The following is a 21,050-nucleotide window of genomic DNA, read 5'->3' on the forward strand; positions in this document are numbered from 1 at the left end:
AAAAAAATTTTTCCTGCCGACCGGTCACACCCGCCATATTAGATACTTGCCATACATACAAAATACGTTAGCCGTATATTACTTTGGCAATAAAAAACTGATGTTTATGTGTATGATTTTTCAGTAAAAATCAAATAAATCAAATGGAAACAAAAATAAATTACCCTGAAGCTTTCAGTTGTTAAGGACAGACGATACGTTCCTTAATTATATATAATTTTTTCCAAGATTTTGTCATTGAAGCATTGCTACTTTACTATGTTTGTTCACAAAAAATAGTATCACCGGGCATTTGAGCTAGAAAGTGAAGGACAGTTTTCTTAAATAATCCTTATGGGACAAAAAATAATTTTCCAAAATCAAATTTTTTAGGTTTCAGCTTGTTAAAAACGATAAGAAACTGGTGAAGAAATAAGAATGCACAAAATAAATATTTTTCATACATTGCAAAAATATACAAAGCAGACATTTGGGGAAAGGTTCATCTCCTCTTAAGTATGTTAAAATTTTTACGCACCCTTGATTTGTCTGATTTTGAAATTTTAACACAACAGTCTCGAAAAATGGCAATGTCATGTGAAATATTATCCAAATGTTCTCTGATGTTTTGCTGCTCCTTTTGATTGTTCTCCAGACTGCAGGCGAAGTCACACATCTCTTGCCCTTTCCTGAAAACCCTGACACCTACAGCGTCCCCTGTCCTCATCACAAGATGTGCATTGTTTAATTTCTTATAGGAAGACTCTGTGATGAATTCACCATAAAGTCCAGATAAAAGATCAAGCTTAGCCTTGCAACGTTTTCCTGAAAATAAAGCGACTAAAATCAAATTATTTGTATTACTCGGTTTGATCAAGTTTATGACGGAAAGAATGGGGTTTGTGGAAGCCATACTACAGTCACCATGAGCATTCGTTGATAAAGATGGATATTATTTTATCTTATCAGATCATGTTTAATATACAAAAAACTTTACTGATTTATGTTTTTATATAAAAAAATTATACAATTCTTATTTAAAAAAAAAAAAAAATATGTGAACCTGAATATTTTTTCACTTCATTTTAGAGTTATCAAAATGGGGAAAAAAGCATGTTCAAAAACTCTCTAAACTATGTTTCGGCATACATGTACATGTAGGAATAAACATGTTAATTAACCAGATTGGAACAAAGTAGTCTTGTCTTTAAGAAGCAGTCCACCGAAAAACCAGGAAATGGGTGGCACATCGCATGTCATGGATTTTAATTATTTTTTGCATGTTGACTTATTTTAGCAAGTGTTTACACCTGACATCAAAAAAATTTTCAGTGCTCCACTAGTCTTTTTTTTTTTTTTTAGGTAAATGCTGAATTTTAAGTGGAAGAAAGGTTAAACATGAGGGGTAAAAAAATTACTACGTTTTTATTTTGTTTTATATGTAGCAGATACTCAAAAGCTGGATGTGTCCATGAAGACTACTTAAAGCATAAACTCTTATCTTTTTTTAATTAATGAATAAAACTTCAATTTATATTCCTTTGGAAAAAATAATATGGTCCAAATTTGAGATTAGCGAGTAACTCTTTGAATTCACTATCCAATTTTCATTTCGTTATAAAACCCAAGCATACATTACAAGGACAGATTTTTTTTAATAATCATGAATACGAAGTACAAACTTTTGAGTCATCCAATAAAATCAGTGGGAAAAGGTTATATTGAAAGAAATAAGAGGAGTCAAATTTACGTATTTAAAAAAAAAATTCCAAATTAAATCTTATCCCGACCGGAATTATACAAGGAAATACTATAATTGTAACGTTAAATTGGGCTCTTTTGTTTTAATATAATTACAGAATTACGTATAATTCGTATAATTTATTTTTTTTACATGTTATATAGGTGGCAGGTGCCTTTAGTTTGATTAATTTTTTAACTTTGCATTATTATACCCCCCGCTTGAAAAGCGGGAGGGTATATAGTAATCGTAAATTCCGTCCGTCTGTACGTCCGTCCGTCCGTCCCTCTGTCCGTCCGTCCGTCCGTCTGTTACGCTTTGGGGTACCCTTCTCTTATCCGCAACTCCTCTCATACCACTGAATGAAATTTGATGCAACTTTCACAGAATCTTTATTACATATTGCCATTGTGCACCTCCTATTTTACTTTTTGATCCGACACATATATTGGCTTTCCCGACCACAGGAAAACATGGAAATTTTCACCAGTTATTACCATATGGGAGGCGGGGGGTATCATTTAGTGAGTTCATTGCTCACAGTACCTCTAGTTTTCGATCGGGATCGGTTTTATTTCAATCGGGTCGGTTTTTACCGTAAATTTAGAAATATTTCCTAAATTTGGCTCTTCATTTTAACTTATCAGAAAATTATGCTTGTCTTTTAATTCTTTTCAGTCAGTTTTCTGTTTTTATATGAGAGTAACCATAGATTCAAATGTATATATTATTTAAATCACTAATGTCTTTTACGTACATGAAGATTACATGTAAAACATCTGTCTGATTTCTTGATACTCGGTATTTCAAAAAAAAATATTTGTTCATGCACTTTGCAACAATACATGCATTATACAACAACTGAGAGTAGAATGCTTTCTAGCTTTATTGTAATCTTATTTCCAAGTAAAGTTTCTGTTTTATTTTCTCAGGAATTAAAGAGTTAAATTCTATCAATGGCGAAATTAAAATTGCCCAAACACAGAAAATAGTTTTTGTGTACAGTTTCGACTTTATCCAAGTTGTTTTTCCTGTCATCTGTAAAGCCTTTTCCCCAATATTTTCCTCTTTTACAAAATTTGATTTGATATGGATAAGAAAATAAGTTTTTTCATATGTAGTATTATTATTTTAGAGCCGATAAATCGCAAGCAAAAAGCAAAGGGGGGGGGGGGGGGGCATGACATCATTATTTTAAAAAATTGAATGTGAAAACAGTTTAGAATTGGCCAACATAGTCACATGTTTAAATTCCATATTAAATGTGAGTGTGTGATTGTTTCAATTGCCAAATAAAAATTTAAAAAACGAAATGTTTCACTAAACCATCTTTCGTTTTGGTGCCAAATAATAGCGGGGAGTTCAGCAGTAATCTAACTCAGTAAATATATTTTTATAACTTATTTTTCAGGTTGTTTTTTTTTTCATTTCTAATCGCACCGCGGATTGTTTATTTTGACTTGAATGCATAGATAAATATATTTAAGTTTTAACAAATATCATGAAGTACACATCTCAAGTCCTAGAATTAAATGTTGCGTAAATCTAAAACAGTCATCACTGATTCCAAATTATATAAGAATTGTTCATTATAAACACTTCATTAAATATTTTTACGCTTATTCTAGTAAAGTTGTACAAAAATTAGTTCTCAGACATGTATAAGTACTTATCAAAACAGATATATGTTTTAATACATCTAGCTGAAACGCCGCCCTTGTATAAAATAATGCACTCTGAAGAGTAATTAAACAGAAAAAGAGAAATCATTTTGCTTTACACTTTTACGCAAAGAATTCACAAACTTCTCTGGAAAACTTGTAACTATTTCATTGTAACGCAATATTAGTCAGGTATATGACGTCACTGATATATCAATGGAAACGTATATTCAACCTGAATAATAGAGTAAATTTTTATCTAAATATTAGGCTTGGAGGGGGAAATGAATTATATTTTGAAAATAAATTAGTTATTTTTTATTTAATAATTTTCTTTAGTGTATCGATTCGAGATATCTCACAAGGATTCCGATAAAAAGGTGTTTATCAGATTTACCGATCCCACGGGAGATAACTCTTGCACCGTAAAATTTCACAAAAACGTCTATATATTTTGCCAGAAAACTATACTACTATCAAAAGTGTTTTCCCCACCGATTTTATTTTTTAAACAAAACACGAAATATTTCTAGATTTAGTTACGTGTGAATTATAGTCCTGTGAAAAATGTATTAGAAAATACAGTTCTTTGTTTCTGACCTACATTCAATGGTTGATATAGGGGAATTCAAAAACAGAAAACACAAGGATATTTTACTAAATAAGCAATTTTCAAATAAATCTTCAATAAAATTATTCCTTCTGGACTACATTGATATTGTTTTTTTTTTTTTTTATTAAAATATCAAATATTCCTCACATTCGATGTGCCGCCTTTTAATACAACACTGCCTGGTTTTTCGGTGGACTGCCTCTTAATGGAATGTATTTATTTAAACAAGTAACATTGTCAGTGATGTTAAATTTCATATACGATGTGTTCAAACTCCTATATTTTGAAACATTTCCGAATTTTACACTCAAGTTTAATGTAGAATGGGACATGCCCCATTCATGTTCGAATTTTATGGCTGCAATAACCCAGCCTTCCCCTAGACAAAGGAAACATTTTTTTAAAAATTAAAGATGGCCTTACGAGCAATATTATTAATTTTATTATATAACTTAATAATTTAAAATTTAGATTCCAGAAACTTTGATAATTAAAAAGTACGTTGTATAAGAACGGGGTATAGTCCTTGCATTCACATATCCTTTACTCAAGTAAGGAAAAGGATTTGTTTTAAGTTCTCGAGAGCTTGCGATCATAATTGTGGCAAAAATGTTTTGTGTGTGTGAGTTACCATTCCCTTTAAGTTTGTATTTCAAGCAATCCCAATTACATTCTCCCAACATTTACTTTAAGGGAATAAAAATCGTCAATAACGAGCTACCAAAACAAATCCAATTAGTAAAACAGTAACTTATATTACATGTAATACGTACCACAAATAAAAATGCACGGCTGGTTAAAAGAAACGTCATCGTGGAGCTGTTTTAAATCACTTGCATAGTTTGGATAGTTTTTAGCAAGATATTCTTGAAGATCTGCTGAAAATTCTTCCTGGTTTAGGACACCTGTGAGGTCGTTGACAATTTTGAAAATTTTTTCGACGTTCGGTGAATAGGAATTTCTGCTAAAAATAATTAAAATTTTCAGATATAGAAGACGACACAATTCAAAACTACAAGCTATATTTCTTTTATAAAATCAAATAAAACAATGAAGAAAATGCCATTTTGAAAAGAATACTATTTTAAAGTACCATAATGAGTCAAAATCATCTGTTTTATTTAAGAAAATTGTTTTGACATCTCAACTGCACTGTAAAGCAAGAAAACCTGCAAAATGTAATGCTGGAAAGGCAAAGGTTGTGTCTATCACTTTGTTTTTATCGTCAGGGTCAACGGTGTCAAGGTCAAACGTGCTATATTTTAGTGTGAAACTTGTAAACAACAAGGATTTTACCCTTAGGCTTTTACTTCCTACTTTGACAGCAAATTTTGATTCATCTGATGAATTTCAACCCTATCTCCCTTAGACATGGTACATGAAAAAAGTTACAGTGGCTGGAACGTTATTGTTGACAAACCATTCGTGTAGAATCGTTCGTGTATCGTGAGTGATCGTTCGTTTAACGTGAAAGATCATTCGTGTATCAGACTCGATCGTGTGCGTTTTTAATCGTGCGAGATCGTGCGTTTAGAATCGTGTAAATTTCGTTTTGTAAGTTTTTATCGGAATGTTATTTCTACAATAAGCTTTTCCCTTGTTTGTTTTTCTTAATTTATTAATTAAAATCCAAATTAAATGAAAAAATGCAAATTATGTAATAGAATGCAGAACGAACTAACTATCGCCCGTAAACAAACAATATAGTAAGTCGTACAATTTGAAGTTCTCGTCAAATAGCGCGATCAATATTGTGATAAACAGTACTTAGATCTTTAAGGCCTTTTTGAAAAATCTTATTTTAATTATTATTTACTTCTTATTGAGGTCAAGATAATCTTGAAATCAATTCATTGAAAATAAATATTTTTTTTTACAAAGAAATAAACATTTCTCAATGCTTACAAGTTAGTCGACAAATATACATGCACACGGCATGATTTTCGGGAGATTTGATTATCTGTGTTTATCTCTTGAGCTTATTTGTAATTCATTGATTTTAAATTTCTGCAAATATTTAAGTGGAATAATTAACAAGGTTATCAGACATTGAATCAATGGAAACATAGGGATAAAATTTGTAATTATAATTTAAGTCATTCCATTCTGCCATTTTTGTTGAGTCGTATCCCCCTTTCTGCATATCATGATATCCAATTCAATCAAATTATACGACCCACATACATATACATCGTCTAATAGAACGAACAAAATCTGTTTTCTTTGATCGGATAATTACTTTAGAAATAATTATTTATAATATGGAATATTAAGTTTTGCATATATTTATTTACAGAAATATCATTTTCCGTTTTTTTTTTTTCAAAGTCTATGACATGATATTGATAATTCTTTGAAATCTTAAATAAGTATTAAGCTTTATTTCGTTTTGAAAATATTGATTCCTAAATATTTTGAACTATTTTGAGTGAAGAAACGTGCGTTTGCGTTAGCAATCGTGTAAGATCGTGTAACGTGTAGAATCGTGAACGTGAAAGATCGTTCGTGTAACAGGTTTAATCGTGCGTTAATCGTGCGGAATCGTTCGTGTAACGTGATCGTTCGTGTAAGTTGTCAACAATAACGTTCCAGCCACTGTAATCTACAGTCTGTGAAAAACGTTCAGATACGTAAACCTTGAACTCGTCTGACCTAAATTTCCTTTTTTCATTTATTTCTATAGTGAAAAACACATGTTTTACAAAAATATATTTTAATAAAAATCTGTAAAATCATTTAACTGTGTTCGTATTGTAAAGGATTCACTTAGAGGAAAATGTACAGTATCGTCCGGACACAACCTAACAGAAAGCGAACCCGGAGCGGACCCCGGGTTCGCTCTCGGTCCGCTCAGGGTCCGCTAGGGATGACCCTGAGCGGACCCAGAAAGCGGACCCCAAATTCAGTAGCGGTCCCAGAAGGCGATCGATCGCGCGTTCGGTATTTCTTTACGGAGCTGTCAGTCAGGATTAGCGATTAACCAATCAGCGCATCGACCAATCAAAATCATGGCAAATTGATTTGTCGATTGGGATTAAAGATCGAATGTGTGATGTTATTCGATATAAATTCGATAAAATTTCTTTAATGAAAAAAGTTTTGAAAAGATAAATAACTGGCCTCTGACAAATTGCATAATTTCATTATCTCAGGATACAGTACAAAAATATGTACATGTACGGGCCCATTATTCAAATTTTTTTTCCCCTTTGTCTCAATTTACATGTTCCTTCAAATTAATATAAATTCACATCAAGTATTGATCTTCTTAATTGGGCATGAAAAAATCCAATGTGCATGTACATTGACCTGTATATTATTTGAAACTAGAACTACTGTGAGCAATGAGCCCACTAAATGATACTCCCCCCCCCCGCCTCCCATATGGTTATAATGGCAAACTCCATGTTTTGCTGTGGCCGGGAAACCCAAAATATTGTCAAAAAGTAAAATAGGAGGTGCACAATGGCAATATGTAATAAAGATTTTGTGAAAGTTTCATTAAATTTCACTGAGTTGTATAAGAGGAGTTGCGGATAAGAGATGGGTACCCTAAAGGGTAACAGACGGACGGACGGACGGACGCACGTACAGACAGACGGACGGACGGACATACCGATTACAGTATACCTCCCACTTTTCAAGCGGGGGGTATAAAATGCTCTAGCCTAATGATGACAGTTTACAGTTATGATCTCTTTTGTTTGTTTTGTCTTGATTTTTTCTTGTATTCATTTTTATTTAAATATTTAGAAATATTATATTTAAATGATTTTAATTTTCATTAATGTGTGTATGTAAAGTAGGGGGTATATTATTATTATACTTGTATTATTATCGGGAGAACAATTATTATTTGTCTTTTTATTTTTTCACTCTGATTAAAATCATATACTCGCTACATAATTCTAAGCGTAACTAGAGGTACTGTGAGCAATGAGCCCATTAAATGATACCCCCGCCTCCTATAATGTCCATGTTTTGCTTTATATTGTTTTACGGTAATGTGTAAAGAGGAATAACTTGTCCTATTAAATGTTATCCAGAAGCTTCTATATGTGACGCCATAGATAAGCAAATTATGGCAATGTCCATGTTTTACTACGGGAAACCTAAAATACGTGTCGAATAAAAAAGTAAAATAGGAGGTGCACAATGGCAATATGTAATAAAGATTCTGTGAAAGTTTTATTAAATTTCACTCAATAGTATAAGAGGAGATGATGATCGATTCCCAAATTCAATTACTGTTTTGGAATAAACAAGGGACCGGGCTTACAGGCGGCGAGATTAAAGCGGGGTCCGCTTCATGCATCGGTGCGTAAAGCAATCCCAGAGAGCAAACGCCGGGTTCGCTCTAGCGGACCCAGAACTGACCCCCAACGAACGCGGAGCGGTCCCTAAATTTCTAAAAGCGATCCCGAAGCGGGCCCCGAGGGAACCCAGGAAGCAAACCCGGGGTCCGCTTCGGGTTTGCTCTGGGGTAAGGTTGTGCTCGTTCGGTACTATAGGCGGGGGAACGATACTATTATAAGTAGTTATTAAAATTATTTTTCGTGACTTGGCTTTATTGATAATAAACCTATTATACCCCCCCCCCTTCGAAGAAGGAAGGGCATATTGCTTTGCTGCTCTCTGTCGATCGGTCGGTCTGTCTGTCGGTCCACTTAGTTTCCGTTCATTTTCTTCACAACCGTAGTACATACTGAAATGAAATTTGGTAATATACAGATACATATATAAGATCATCGAGGTCAAGTTCTGTTTTTGGTACGGTCGCGCCATTTTTGACTGAGTTATGCCCCTTGGACTTAGAAAATTTCAATTATTTGCACTTCTTCACTTGATTTTCTTCGCAGAGCTTGCACGTACTTAAATGAAATTTAGTATACAGATTTATCAGAAGCATTACTATCTAGGTCAAGTTTTGGGATCGATCGCGCCATTTTTACAGATTTATGCCCTTTTTGACTTTGAAAAATTCCAATTTTGGGGGAGGGGGCGTAAGTGTTTTGCAAAACATATCTTGTTTTTTTTCGCAACAACATACATTATATGATTGTTCGCTGTCGGGATAAATTTATAAATTAATATATGCATATTTATAAGATAAAACGGTCATTTATTGGTCAGCAGTAAGTCACGTCAGGTCAACAAACCGGAAACACGTGTTAATACAAAAATACACAATGTCACAAGATCTATCAAAACATTCACACCAGACACACAACACAAACAAACGCAGCGATCGTGTTTAATTGGCAATGAGCGCAAATTATAAGAACAAATTAAAATAAAACATCTGTGACACACATGAAAGGTATCATCTTTCACTTCCATAGCAGATGCTTGCAGTTATATTTATAAGAATGCATTCTATTGATTAGTATATTGGATGTTTTATTTGGCCGTGGACAAAAATGAAAAAGTGCAAATTCGGCATTTGTGTAAATCGAAAACGAGCAGTTTAGACATGTGTTTTAAATATAAACTGTAGCACATCAAGCAATATGTACAAAGGTTGACATGATCATCACTTGCTATAGTCAATTCTATTATATTTTTGATAATTGATACAGTAAAACTTGGTTATAACAAAGTCACTTGGACCTATAAAATTACTTCGCTATATCCATAATTCGTTTTAACCGTATCAGAAATTCATGAAATTTATACAGTTATATGGCTGGGGATCCAAGATGACTTCGCAATATCTGTGTTCGTACTAAACGAGTTTTACTGTAGTGACGAGCGCATTAAATGCCGTGTTTTTAAAGTAGTGACGTTATGGAATTCAAAGAAAAACTAGTGCTAATTGTAACGGGGACCGTTACAGATGTTCCCCAAACGCTCCCCAACTTCCTTTTGGTGCCATATTCCCTAAAAGCTTCATTAAATAAGACAAACTCTATGCATTTGAGATTTTAACATCGTTTACCCAGAAGTATACCAATTTCATTCAAATTTTAGCATTGCACGCGTGCGCATGTGAATGCACGTGCGTAATGACCATATAATCTTGTCTTCACAATCTATAGATTTTAATATACTAAATATCAAAGTATTTAATCCAAAAGTATTAAAAAATACGCTAATTTAAGTGTATTTTTGATTTTACTCATTTCACGTGCACGCACGTGCTCACATGAGCATGGCGACCATACTCTCTTGTAGAAGTCCATTACACCTATCTATGTTCTAAATCCAACCCCATTTGGTTGAAAATCACGGGAGTTATTGCTGTTCAAAGTTTCAGCCAATCAGATTGCAGTGCACGTACATGCACGTGTATGCATATGCATGGTGACCGTATCTTCTTGTAGAAGTCCATTATATCTATCCATGTTCCAAATCCCATCCTGTTTGGTTGAAAACCAAGGGAGTTATAGCTATTTAAAGCAATAGCCAATCAGACTGCAGCGCACGTGCATGCACGTGTTTTCATGATAATTGCTATAAATCTTATTGTAGAATATCCTAATACATGCCTATGTTTAAAATTTCAAAGGATTTGGTCAGAAAACCAGAAAGATATTGAGACTTTAGTTTCAGCCAATCAGAGCGAAGCGCACGTGCATGCGCGTGAGATCTTGCTTTTTTGATCATGTCATTTTGTTAACGCTACTAATATATCCTTGCATTATGAATTTCAAAAGATTTCATCAAAAAATAGAAAAGTTACGGCTATATCCATTATATTGGTCATTTCACGTGTTGCACGTGCCCGCTCTTGCAAGCACGTGCGCGCAAAATGGCAAGTTGACAATGTCATTTTATCTACATTTATAATATGTCTATATATTCTAAATATCAAAGCATTACATTAAAAAATGTTAAAGTTACGGCAATTTCAAGTATATTGGTCATTTCACGTGTTGCACGTGCGCGCTCTTGCAAGCACGTGCGCGCAAAATGACCTTCGTTCCGCAAATCTACATAACATGCCTACTTATCCTAAAAAGGTTTCCCCTTAATCGGATGTGTACCTTACAAGATCATTCGCGGACAAAATTTTCCCAAGAAGAAAAATAATAATAACTAGTGCTAATTGTAATGGGGACCGTTACAGATGTTCCCCAAACATCCCCAACTCCCTTTTGGTGCCATATTCCCTGTAAGCTTCATTAAATAAGACAAACTCTATGCACTTGAGACTTTACAACGTTTACCCAGAAGTGTACCAAGTTCATTCAAATTTTAGCGTTGCACACGTGCGCATGTGAATGCATGAGCGTACTGACCATATCATCATGTCTACACAATCTACATATTTCAATATACTGAATGTTAAAGTATTTAATCCAAAAGTATTAAAAAAATACGCTCATTCAAGTGTATTTTTGATTTTGCTCATTTCACGTGCACGCACAAGCATACATGTGCATGGTGACCATACCTTCTTGTAGAAGTCCATTACATCTATCTATGTTCTAAATCCCACCCCGTTTGGTTGAAAACCAAGGGAGTTATAGCTGTTTAAAGTTTTAGCCAATCAGATTGCAGCGCACGTACACCCGCGTGTATGCATGTGCATGATGACCATACTTCCTTGTAGTAGTCCATTATATCTATCTATGTTCCAAATCCCATCCTATTTGGTTGAAAACCAAGGGAGTTATAGCTATTTAAATTTTCAGCCAATCAGAAAGCAGCACACGTGCGTGCACGTGTTTTCATGATAATTGCTATATATCACGTTGTAGGCTATCCTAATGCATGGCGATGTTCAAAATTTCAAAGGATTTCGTCAAAAAACAAGAAAGATATTGAGACTTTAGTTTCAGCCAATCAGAGCGAAGTGCACGTGCATGCGCGTGAGATCTTGCTATTTTGACCATGTCATATTGTCTGTGCTACTAAAATATTCTTATATTATAAGTTTGAAAGCATTTCATCAAAAATTTAAAAAGTTACTCCTATATCAATTAAATCGGTCATTTCACGTGTTGCACGTGCACGCTCTTGCAAGCACGTGCGCGCAAAATGACCTTCGTTCCGCAAATCTACATAACATGCCTACTGACCCTAAAAAGGTTTTACCTAAGTCAGATGTGTAGTTTACAAGATCACTCCCGGACAAAAAAGTACCCAGGAAGAAGAAGAAAAATAATAATAACTAGTGCTAATTGTAACGGGGACCGTTACAGATGTTCCCCAAACGCTCCCCAACTCCTTTTTGGTGCCATATTCCCTGTAAGCTTCATTAAAGAAGACAAACTCTGTGCATTTTGACTTTAACAACGTTTTCTCAGAAGGATACCAGTTATATTCAAATTTTAGCATTGCATCCGTGCGCATGTTAATACATGTGCGTTATGATCATATCATCTTGTCTACACTATCTACATATTTTAACATACAATATATTAAAGCATTCAGTCCAAAAGTATGAAAAATCACTCTTTCAAGTGTATTTTTCATTTCTCTCGTTCCAAATGCACGCACGTGCGTGCACGTGCATGATGACCATACCTTCTTGTAGGAGTCCCTTACATCTATCCATATTCTAAATCCCATCCTGTTTGGTTGAAAAACAAGGGAGTTATAGCCATTTCAAGTTTAAGCCAATCAGATTGCAGCACACGTGCATGCGCGTGATTTCATGATTTTTTTCTATATCATGTTGTAGGATATCCTAATGCATGTCAATGTTTTAAATTTCAAAGCATTTCGTCAAAAAACAAAGTAGATATTGCCATTTAAAATTTCAGCCAATCAGATTGCAGCACGCGGGCATGCGCATGCTTTCATGAAAATTCTTATATATCTTAGTGTAGATCTTCATAATGTAGGTCTATGTTCAAAATTTCAAAGGATTATGACAAGAAACAAGAAAGATATTGAGACTTTAGTTTCAGCCAATCAGAGAGAAGCGCACGTGCATGCGCGTGAGATCTTACTTTTTTGACCATGTCATTTTGTCTATGCTTCTAATATATACTTATAAAATGAGTTTCAAAGCATTTCATCAATAATTTTAATAGTTACGTCTGTATCAATTATATTGGACATTTCTCGTGTTGCACGTGCGAGCTCTTGCAAGCACATGTGCATGCACATGATTTCATGAAAAATCTTATATTACACGCTGTAGATCTCCCTAATGTATGACTATGTTCAAAATTTCAAATGATTTTATCAAAAAACAAAAAAGATATTGAGACTTTAGTTTCAGCCAATCAGAGCGAAGCACACGTGCATGCACGTGCAATCTTGCTATTTTGACCATGTCATCTTGTGCATACTACTAATATATCCTTACATTATAAGTTTCAAAAGATTTTGTCACAAAATAGAGAAGTTACGGTTATATCCATTATATATTGGTCATTTTAAGTTTTGCACGTGCGCGCTCTTGCAAGCACGTGCGCGCAAAATGACCTTGATTCTGCAAATCTACATAACATGTCTACTTACCCTAAAAAGGTTTCACCTAAGTCGGATGTGTAGTTTACAAGACCACTCGCGGACAAAATTTTCCCAGGAAGAAAAATAATAATAACTAGAGCCGAGCTCGTTGCAAAGCAACGAGTAGGTCTTCCGTCCTGCTTGACCGGAAGTGCATCTGTAACTTTCATTAAAAAAAAAAGAGTAATGAAGTTCAAAAATGGTTTAATCCTCCAAATCTATATTAATGCAATATTAAGCCATTTTTGGCTACTTCCGGTTTGACCGGAAGTGACGTCGACGGACGAAAAATTAAGTTTTAAGTTTCTAGTGGCATATGTTACCCAAAAACCTGTCAAGAACGGCAAAAATATGCAATTTTTGACTACTTCCGGTTTGACCGGAAGTGACGTCGCCGGACGAATTTTGACGAGCCCATTAGATAAAGCTTGACATTTCTAACAACTTTGCTTCTTTGACGTATCACAAATTCTCAATACTTTTTGAGATATAAAGGAAAAACTTTTGGCCCTTTTTGGCCCTTTATTATAGGGGCCAGCCCCTTATCGTTGATATCTTTCGAAAGATTGTGACATTCTCAACAAGTTTGGTTCTATATGTCTTTACAAAATGTTAACATGTAAAAAGATATTGCAGAAAATGTGTCAAAAATTTCTAAGTCCCTGATAGAACTTTTTTCGAGCCATAGCGAGCGCCGACGTGCGGCACTTCCGGAGAAAAAGAGTGGTGTGTGACAAAAGAGCACACATTGCTCTATCATCGCTGAAAATCTCATGTTTCTGTCTTAAGGCATTTTGGAGAAAAATGATGGACAATGAGACCCCCTGAAAATCACTAAATCGCTGAAATCTCAAAACCGGAAGTGACCTCATCAAAACAAAAAATTATATATCAGGTTTGTTTGATGTTCTATCAGTCCTGAAAGTTTCATCAAAATCGAACGAGCCGTTTCCGAGAAATCGTGCACACAAAATCGGTAAGAAAAAAAACAATAATAATAATAATAATAAAAATAGTGGAAAAGAAACCTAAGAATAACAAGAAGGTCTTCCGCTGAAGACGGAAGACCTTAACTAGAGCAAAGCTCGTTGCAAAGCAACGAGTAGGTCTTCCGTCCTGTTTGACCGGAAGTAGCATTAATTTTTAACAAAAATGAGAAATAACGCCTAAAAATGGTTTGAATCCTTTAACGCTATGTTAATTAATGCAAAAATAAGCAATTTTTTACTACTTCCGGTTTGACCGGAAGTGACGACAACGGACAAAACAATTTTTTTGCTTCTAGAGACATTTGTTACCAAAAAACCTGTCAAGAACGGCAAAAATACGCGTTTTTCGACTACTTCCGGTTTGGCCGGAAGTGACGACGCCGGACGAGATATCATTTGAAAGATCTTTAAATTCTGCACTTCTTTTGTTCTATACGTTTTCACAAAATATTTTCAGGTAAAAAAGATATCGAAGAAAAGGTGTGAGAAATTTTGAAATTTGTGATAGGTCTATTTTCGGGCCATAGCGAGCGCCGACGAGCGTCACTTCCGGTAAATTTGATATACCTGATGCACCTCTCCAGACATAGCTTACCTAGCCTCAAAGTTTGAAGTTTCTATCTAGAGCCGTTTTTCGGGAAAATTGTGGACAAAATGACCCTTAAAATTCATAAAATCGACGATATCTCTAGACCGGAAGTGACGTCATCGAAACGGAAAAAAACGCATAAGGTTCAAGTGATGTTCCATACGTCCTGAAAGTTTCATAAGATTTTGTTGAGCCGTTTTCGAGAAATCGCGTGCACAAAATCGGTAAGAAAAAAAAAATAATAATAAAAGTGAAAAAGAAACCGAAGAAAAACAATAAGGTCTTCCGCTGAAGACGGAAGACCTTAAAAATATGCTAAGTATCCCAGGATTTCATTTAAGAATATAAAAGTTACAATGATATCAACTATCAACGATATATTGTTTAACGTTTTGCATGCGCGCACACGTACAAGTACATGCATATGCAAAATGATTATGGCATGTTGATTAAGCGATTAACATATCTTTCTATCCCGCGAATCAAAGAAAAAAATACATATATAAATTTACCATTTCTCAAGCATATGTCATATTTTTAATATATCGATTCAAATTTTATTTCTCCACTTATTTTAACCTCGGGCTCAAAGTTGGTTTTATTCCGACGACAAGGCAGGGTTAAAGTCGACTAAGGGTATCACGCCAATACCTAACCAATCAAAATGAACTTATTCAATAGTAGTTCCATACATGGAAAAGGGATTTTCCTTTCTGTTCAGAATTTTTTAAATATTTCCTCTCAGGCCATTTTGACAACTCTGATACCTGTGCCTGGTAAATTTTATATACTTTGTAATAAATATATAAAGGTTTTTTGACCGGAACTATTCATTTTTTCCAATGCATAGGGGGCTACTCTCTGGGTTTTACAAGAGATGTTTAAAAAGACATTCGTGTCAGCTAATGTGACCTATATTGTTTAACACCTTCTTATTAATATTTTTTTCATGAATGCAAATATCTGATTATTTTACGAAGGAGCGTACATGTATATTGATTTTTAATATACCGAAAATCGCTATTTCTGGGGATTGCGTAATTCTAAAAAAATTCAAATAAATTTCAAAGGTAAATTAAACAAAGGATGCTTGGTATTAAAATATTATTTCAAATCAGTAGAATTGAATGCTATTAACGACATCTGAATAAATAGGCTATAAAAGGCTTATATGCCAACTTTGGTCATCTGCACTTTAATTTTAAACACGACAGGATTTGTAATTTTTTCTGTATAAATTAATAATTTCTATATACTTTGGAAACTCAAATGAAATATTTTAATACACTTTCCTCGAGCTCTTTTCTGCAGTTTTCCTGAAATTTTATGTGGGTCCGAGGTGTTATTTGACTTTAACAGTGATTCTCTACGTTGCCATTAATTTGATTTCTTTGTGTGTGTGTGGGGGGGGGGGGTATTTTTATTCTTAACCTATTTAACGTTCGAGTTGAATCTTGTATCTTATTCCAAGAACTTAAGATTGATTGTGACATTTGGATGAAAGGTCAAGGTCATTAAAAACCACCACCTCTTTAACTTCTAACCTGTCAACCGAAATAAACTCTGAAAGGTGTTTCTAGATACATGTACATGTACTTCATGTTTCTTTTTACCCTTGGGTCAAGGACAAAGGTTAAGGTCGATTACAAGTTCATAGGTCAAGGTGATTTTGGTAAATAGCTAATATCAACATTTTATTCAGGTTACCAGTGACCTTGACCTAAGTTCCAAGGTCAAGGGTAAAAAGATCTGCATGCTTCAGTATGTTACATGTCTTGACATTTAGAAGTTCTTAATTCTGCATGAACATCAAAAACTCAAGTATACTGTCTTTTAATACATTGTGTGCAGTCGCATGTGCATGCACGTCCATGCATTTACTTTTGATAGTAGTATAGTGTAGGCAATCATTATATCTATTCATATTTGAAATTTCACCCTGTATTATTGAGAACCAAGAAAGTTGTAGGCATTTAAAGTTTTAGCCAATCAGATTGCAGCACACGTGCATGTGCGTGCGTTCATGATTATTCTTATATATCATGCTGTAGATCTTCATAAGGTAAGACTATGTTCAAAATTTCAAAGGATTTTGTCAGAAAACAAAATAGATATTTTGACTTTTAGTTTCAGCCAATCGCAGCGATGGGCACCTGCATGCGCGTGAGATCTTGCTATTTTGACCATGTCATCATGTCTATACTACTATTATATCCTTATATTATGAGTTTCAAAGCATTTCATCCAATATTTAAAAAGTTACGGCTAAATCTATTATATTGGTCATTTCATGTGTTACACGTGCGCGCACATGCACGCACGTGCGCGCAAAATGACCTTCGTTCCGCACATCTACATAACATACCTAGTGACCCTAAAAAGGTTTCACCTAGATCGGATGAGTAGTTTACGAGAACACTCGCGGACAAAAAAGTACCGGAGAACAAAGAAAAAATTCAGAAAAAGTAAAAACAATATGTTCCCAAACTTCGTTTGGGGAACATAATAATAAGAAACAGAGTAAAAACAATATGTTCCCCAACTTCGTTTGGGGAACATAATAACATAAACCATACCTTGCTAGCATTGTTGATTGAACTCAGCTACAAATATCTAAAAAAAAAAGTATATAATAATAATTCTATCTTGTCATTTATAACTGCATAATTATGCTTAGGTATAATTACTTGAATAAAAGAGATAAAAATATTATTTATGTTCACATTAAGAGTAGCATGAAAATATATTAGGTTCTTACAAAGAAACTGACTCGTCTTTCATAAACTGGTTCAAACCGTAATATATCTTTTATTAAACATTCTGATACCAACAAAATTCGTGTTCTGTTTTATCGACAACCATCAAAGGTAAGAAATTTATCGAGACCAATCAAAAATAAACGATTTTCTTGCAAGTACAGGGTGTCCCAAAATTTATATAATTTATATTATATGAAATAACCATAAATATCACATACCATGACCAATTTATTTCATTTTTATGAATGGCACAAAATCAACTCATAATATTGCATTAACAAGATGTTTGTGAAACACTATGCGTCCGACGGTAACAATGTTCGAAAAAGCTATTTTTAGCATATAGGTCCCAGACAAGGTCATGGATCTTGGTGTCATTTGAAAGAACTTCATTAGTGGAGTATGCTTACCAAATATAAGTCTCTATCTCCTATGGTTCAAATGTTATGGCAAAATTTCGAAAAAGCTATTGTTAGTATATAGGTCAATCAAGGTCACAAGGTTATTAATCGTAGTGTCATTTGAAAGAGCCTGAGTATGCATACCAAATATAAAGTCTCTATCACTCATAATGGAGTATCAGGCGCGGATCCAGAAAATTTTCAAAGGAGGGGTTGACGTATTTTTCGAAAGAAGGGGGGGGGGTTGAAGGCGAAAACAGTTAAAACGTACGTTGTACACATATACATATATAGTTAAATAACTCAATCGAATATCGATACTGGGTGGAGTATGGTTTTTGAAAGTGGGACGTGATCAATCTGGGAAAAAGTACATGTATACGTTACCAGAAAGTTTTTGAAAAAGAATGGGAAATAAATCTCAGAACTTGAAAATCCTATTTTGTAAAGGGATGTGGTTTTATTTTGTTTTTACAACCACATTTCTTTATATATTACAACATTAGCCTTTCACCTTACATTTTCTATAGTAAAAACACAACAAAAAAATTGGAAATTTCTTATTTCTCTTTCTTTTTTGGAAATCCAAAGGGGGGGGGGGTTGCAACCCCCGTAACCCCCCCCCCATATGGATCCGCCACTGAGTATGCATACTAAATATGAAGTTTCTATCTCTCATGGTTCAAAAGTTATGGAGAAGGTTAAAGTTGACAATAGGCAAACAGACCAACAGACAGGACAGACACAATATATGCCCCTGATCTATCGATCCGGGCGCATAAAATCGAAAAAAACAATACGTCTCCCCTTGGAAGGGGAGACATCAATACGAAAGCCCTACCACATTGGCACAAACTGTTCAAGATTATTATTATTTAAAGACAGTATTAAGCTATTTTCTGATGTAATTTTGTGACAATTCCTATTCAAAGCGACAATTTTAAAATTATGTATTAAGACAGAAGTTGATTTTTCCTACAGTTATTTCAAATGGTATCATATATTAAGGGACATGTACTTAAACGAAATCATCACACGGATATAAGGATTTGATGATTTAAAAAAAGAATCCACACGTCCCCAAGACTCATCTCTATTTGTTATTACTGCAATACTTATCTTTTATCACGAAACACATCAGCATTTATGATTTTTCTAATTAAATGTGCAGCATATGAAAAATTCCTTTTAGAAACATTGGGCAAAGTGACTTTCTCTATCATTGTATTTGATTAATACATTAATTCTACTTTAATTTAATATATCCCCCCTCCTGTTAAGTCGACTTTTTGAAGATATACATTCGTTTTACCACTAGACTGCATTCAGCCACACAGGCTAAATTTTTCAACACATTATTTTATGATTTGAATGTTTTGTGTATGTATTGCTTGAATATGTATCCAAAACTTCAATAAATGTTGGCATGTTTGTCTCTGTAGGCTGCACTCACTTGTTTTATTTAAATTAATTTAGTGCCATATTCCATCATGTTCTGTTAAAATCAGAAAAAAAAAACGAAAAGAAAGAGAAAAGGAGTCCTGCCGAAAATGAAACAACATTTATCTTTTCAAATTATAAAAACCGAGTATCCCGCAAATCCGCGTTTTTTTAAAAGATTTTTAATATAATGCAATCTTATTCAATGCAAAAAGCTGATGTTTTAATTCAAGGTGACCTGAAAAGTTATAACACTGTATAAAAACATTATCAAATATCCCTGTTTGAAGAATTTTACGGCTACGTGATTTTCTCCTTCAAACAAACAGTTCATACAGTTATGAACAAGTACGATTGAAATTTAAGAGAATGAAAAAAATGAAATCGATTTGATGGTAAACATGTGGATAGAGTTTCTTAAATATTTTAGAGCGAGTGTCACTGGGACCATTAAGGTGCTTTCGCCTGGTTTTATTTTGCTCCATTCCGTTCTCAAGCATAAAGTTAAAACATTATTTAATTCTTTGTAAAGCTATCATTACCAGCTATACAAATGTAGTAAATGCATGGTTAACGTTAACTGTGTATCGAATATTATGAAAATGTAACAACAATGCAAGGTTTCAAGGTACGGAAAAAAAACCTTTCTTGACCATAAAATTTTGACCCGATAGCAATAAATTGTATGCTACAATCAGAGAATGCCCTTCTCAAAACAGTTTTAGTTGTGCAAGTTTTGGGGCACATAAACCGGTTACAGGCCTGGGAATCTACAGTGTGTAATACATTAACGTGATGTTTTCATTTGAATACTAATATGCATAGTACGATTAGATTTGATTTTTTATATCAAGCAGAGCTAATTAACAATTTTGAAGGCATTGAATATGGAAAGATCATTTACCTGCCATTCATCAATCTAGTGTCAAAATCCTCAAGTTAAATACAGGTAATTGCCGTGCATGAATCAGCAGGGCGGTAGATTCACCTTCTTCTAGTTGACCTACTTCAACTACCCTGATCGGTGTAACACGTACCCAAAAAATTCAACTTTATTGTGCATGGTCAGAGAGAGTTGGCTGTCGAAATGTGAAGTAGTAAACAATAAAAAAGGACTAAATTATTTTTAACTTATTCTGTAGTTTGTAGTATGGAAGAATATTTCACTCCCTTTAAAGCTAGAAAAATAATTTATTAACAATATATGGCCGTGCTATATTCATGATATTACCCATTAGCTTTGTGAAGAAGCAATGCATGCCTAACATACCACAGTCATTTTAATCACTGGATGTGTTTATGACAGTGTTTCTCAGAGTTTGGATTTCTCCGGGGGCCCTCAATAAGCCTACTCTTTTCCAAAAACTTGAATAAACTAGAAAGCGTAACGATATTAAGCGTGAAAAGGGGGTTGCAATCTTTGACAGGGGGCATCATTTAATGTTTTTGTTAAGGTAAACTGAAACTTAC

The 21,050-nt window shown here is 34.1% G+C and overlaps 1 long non-coding RNA gene across 1 annotated transcript; it reads right to left on the bottom strand.

Moving 5' to 3' along the window:
• Positions 1-4,779: 4,779 nt before the first annotated feature.
• On the bottom strand, positions 4,780-20,550 carry LOC134233379 (uncharacterized). Its single transcript, XR_009984987.1, has 3 exons — positions 20,485-20,550; positions 17,557-17,593; positions 4,780-4,958 (listed from the first exon to the last, which is right to left on the bottom strand). It is a non-coding gene; the product is annotated as an uncharacterized LOC134233379 (long non-coding RNA).
• Between the last annotated feature and the right edge of the window lie 500 nt (positions 20,551-21,050).

The sequence above is a fragment of the Saccostrea cucullata genome, unplaced genomic scaffold (assembly GCF_032062105.1).
Source record: "Saccostrea cucullata isolate Sc308-1 unplaced genomic scaffold, CSIRO_AGI_Scuc_v1 ctg3850, whole genome shotgun sequence".
NCBI classification, from domain to species: domain Eukaryota; kingdom Metazoa; phylum Mollusca; class Bivalvia; order Ostreida; family Ostreidae; genus Saccostrea; species Saccostrea cuccullata.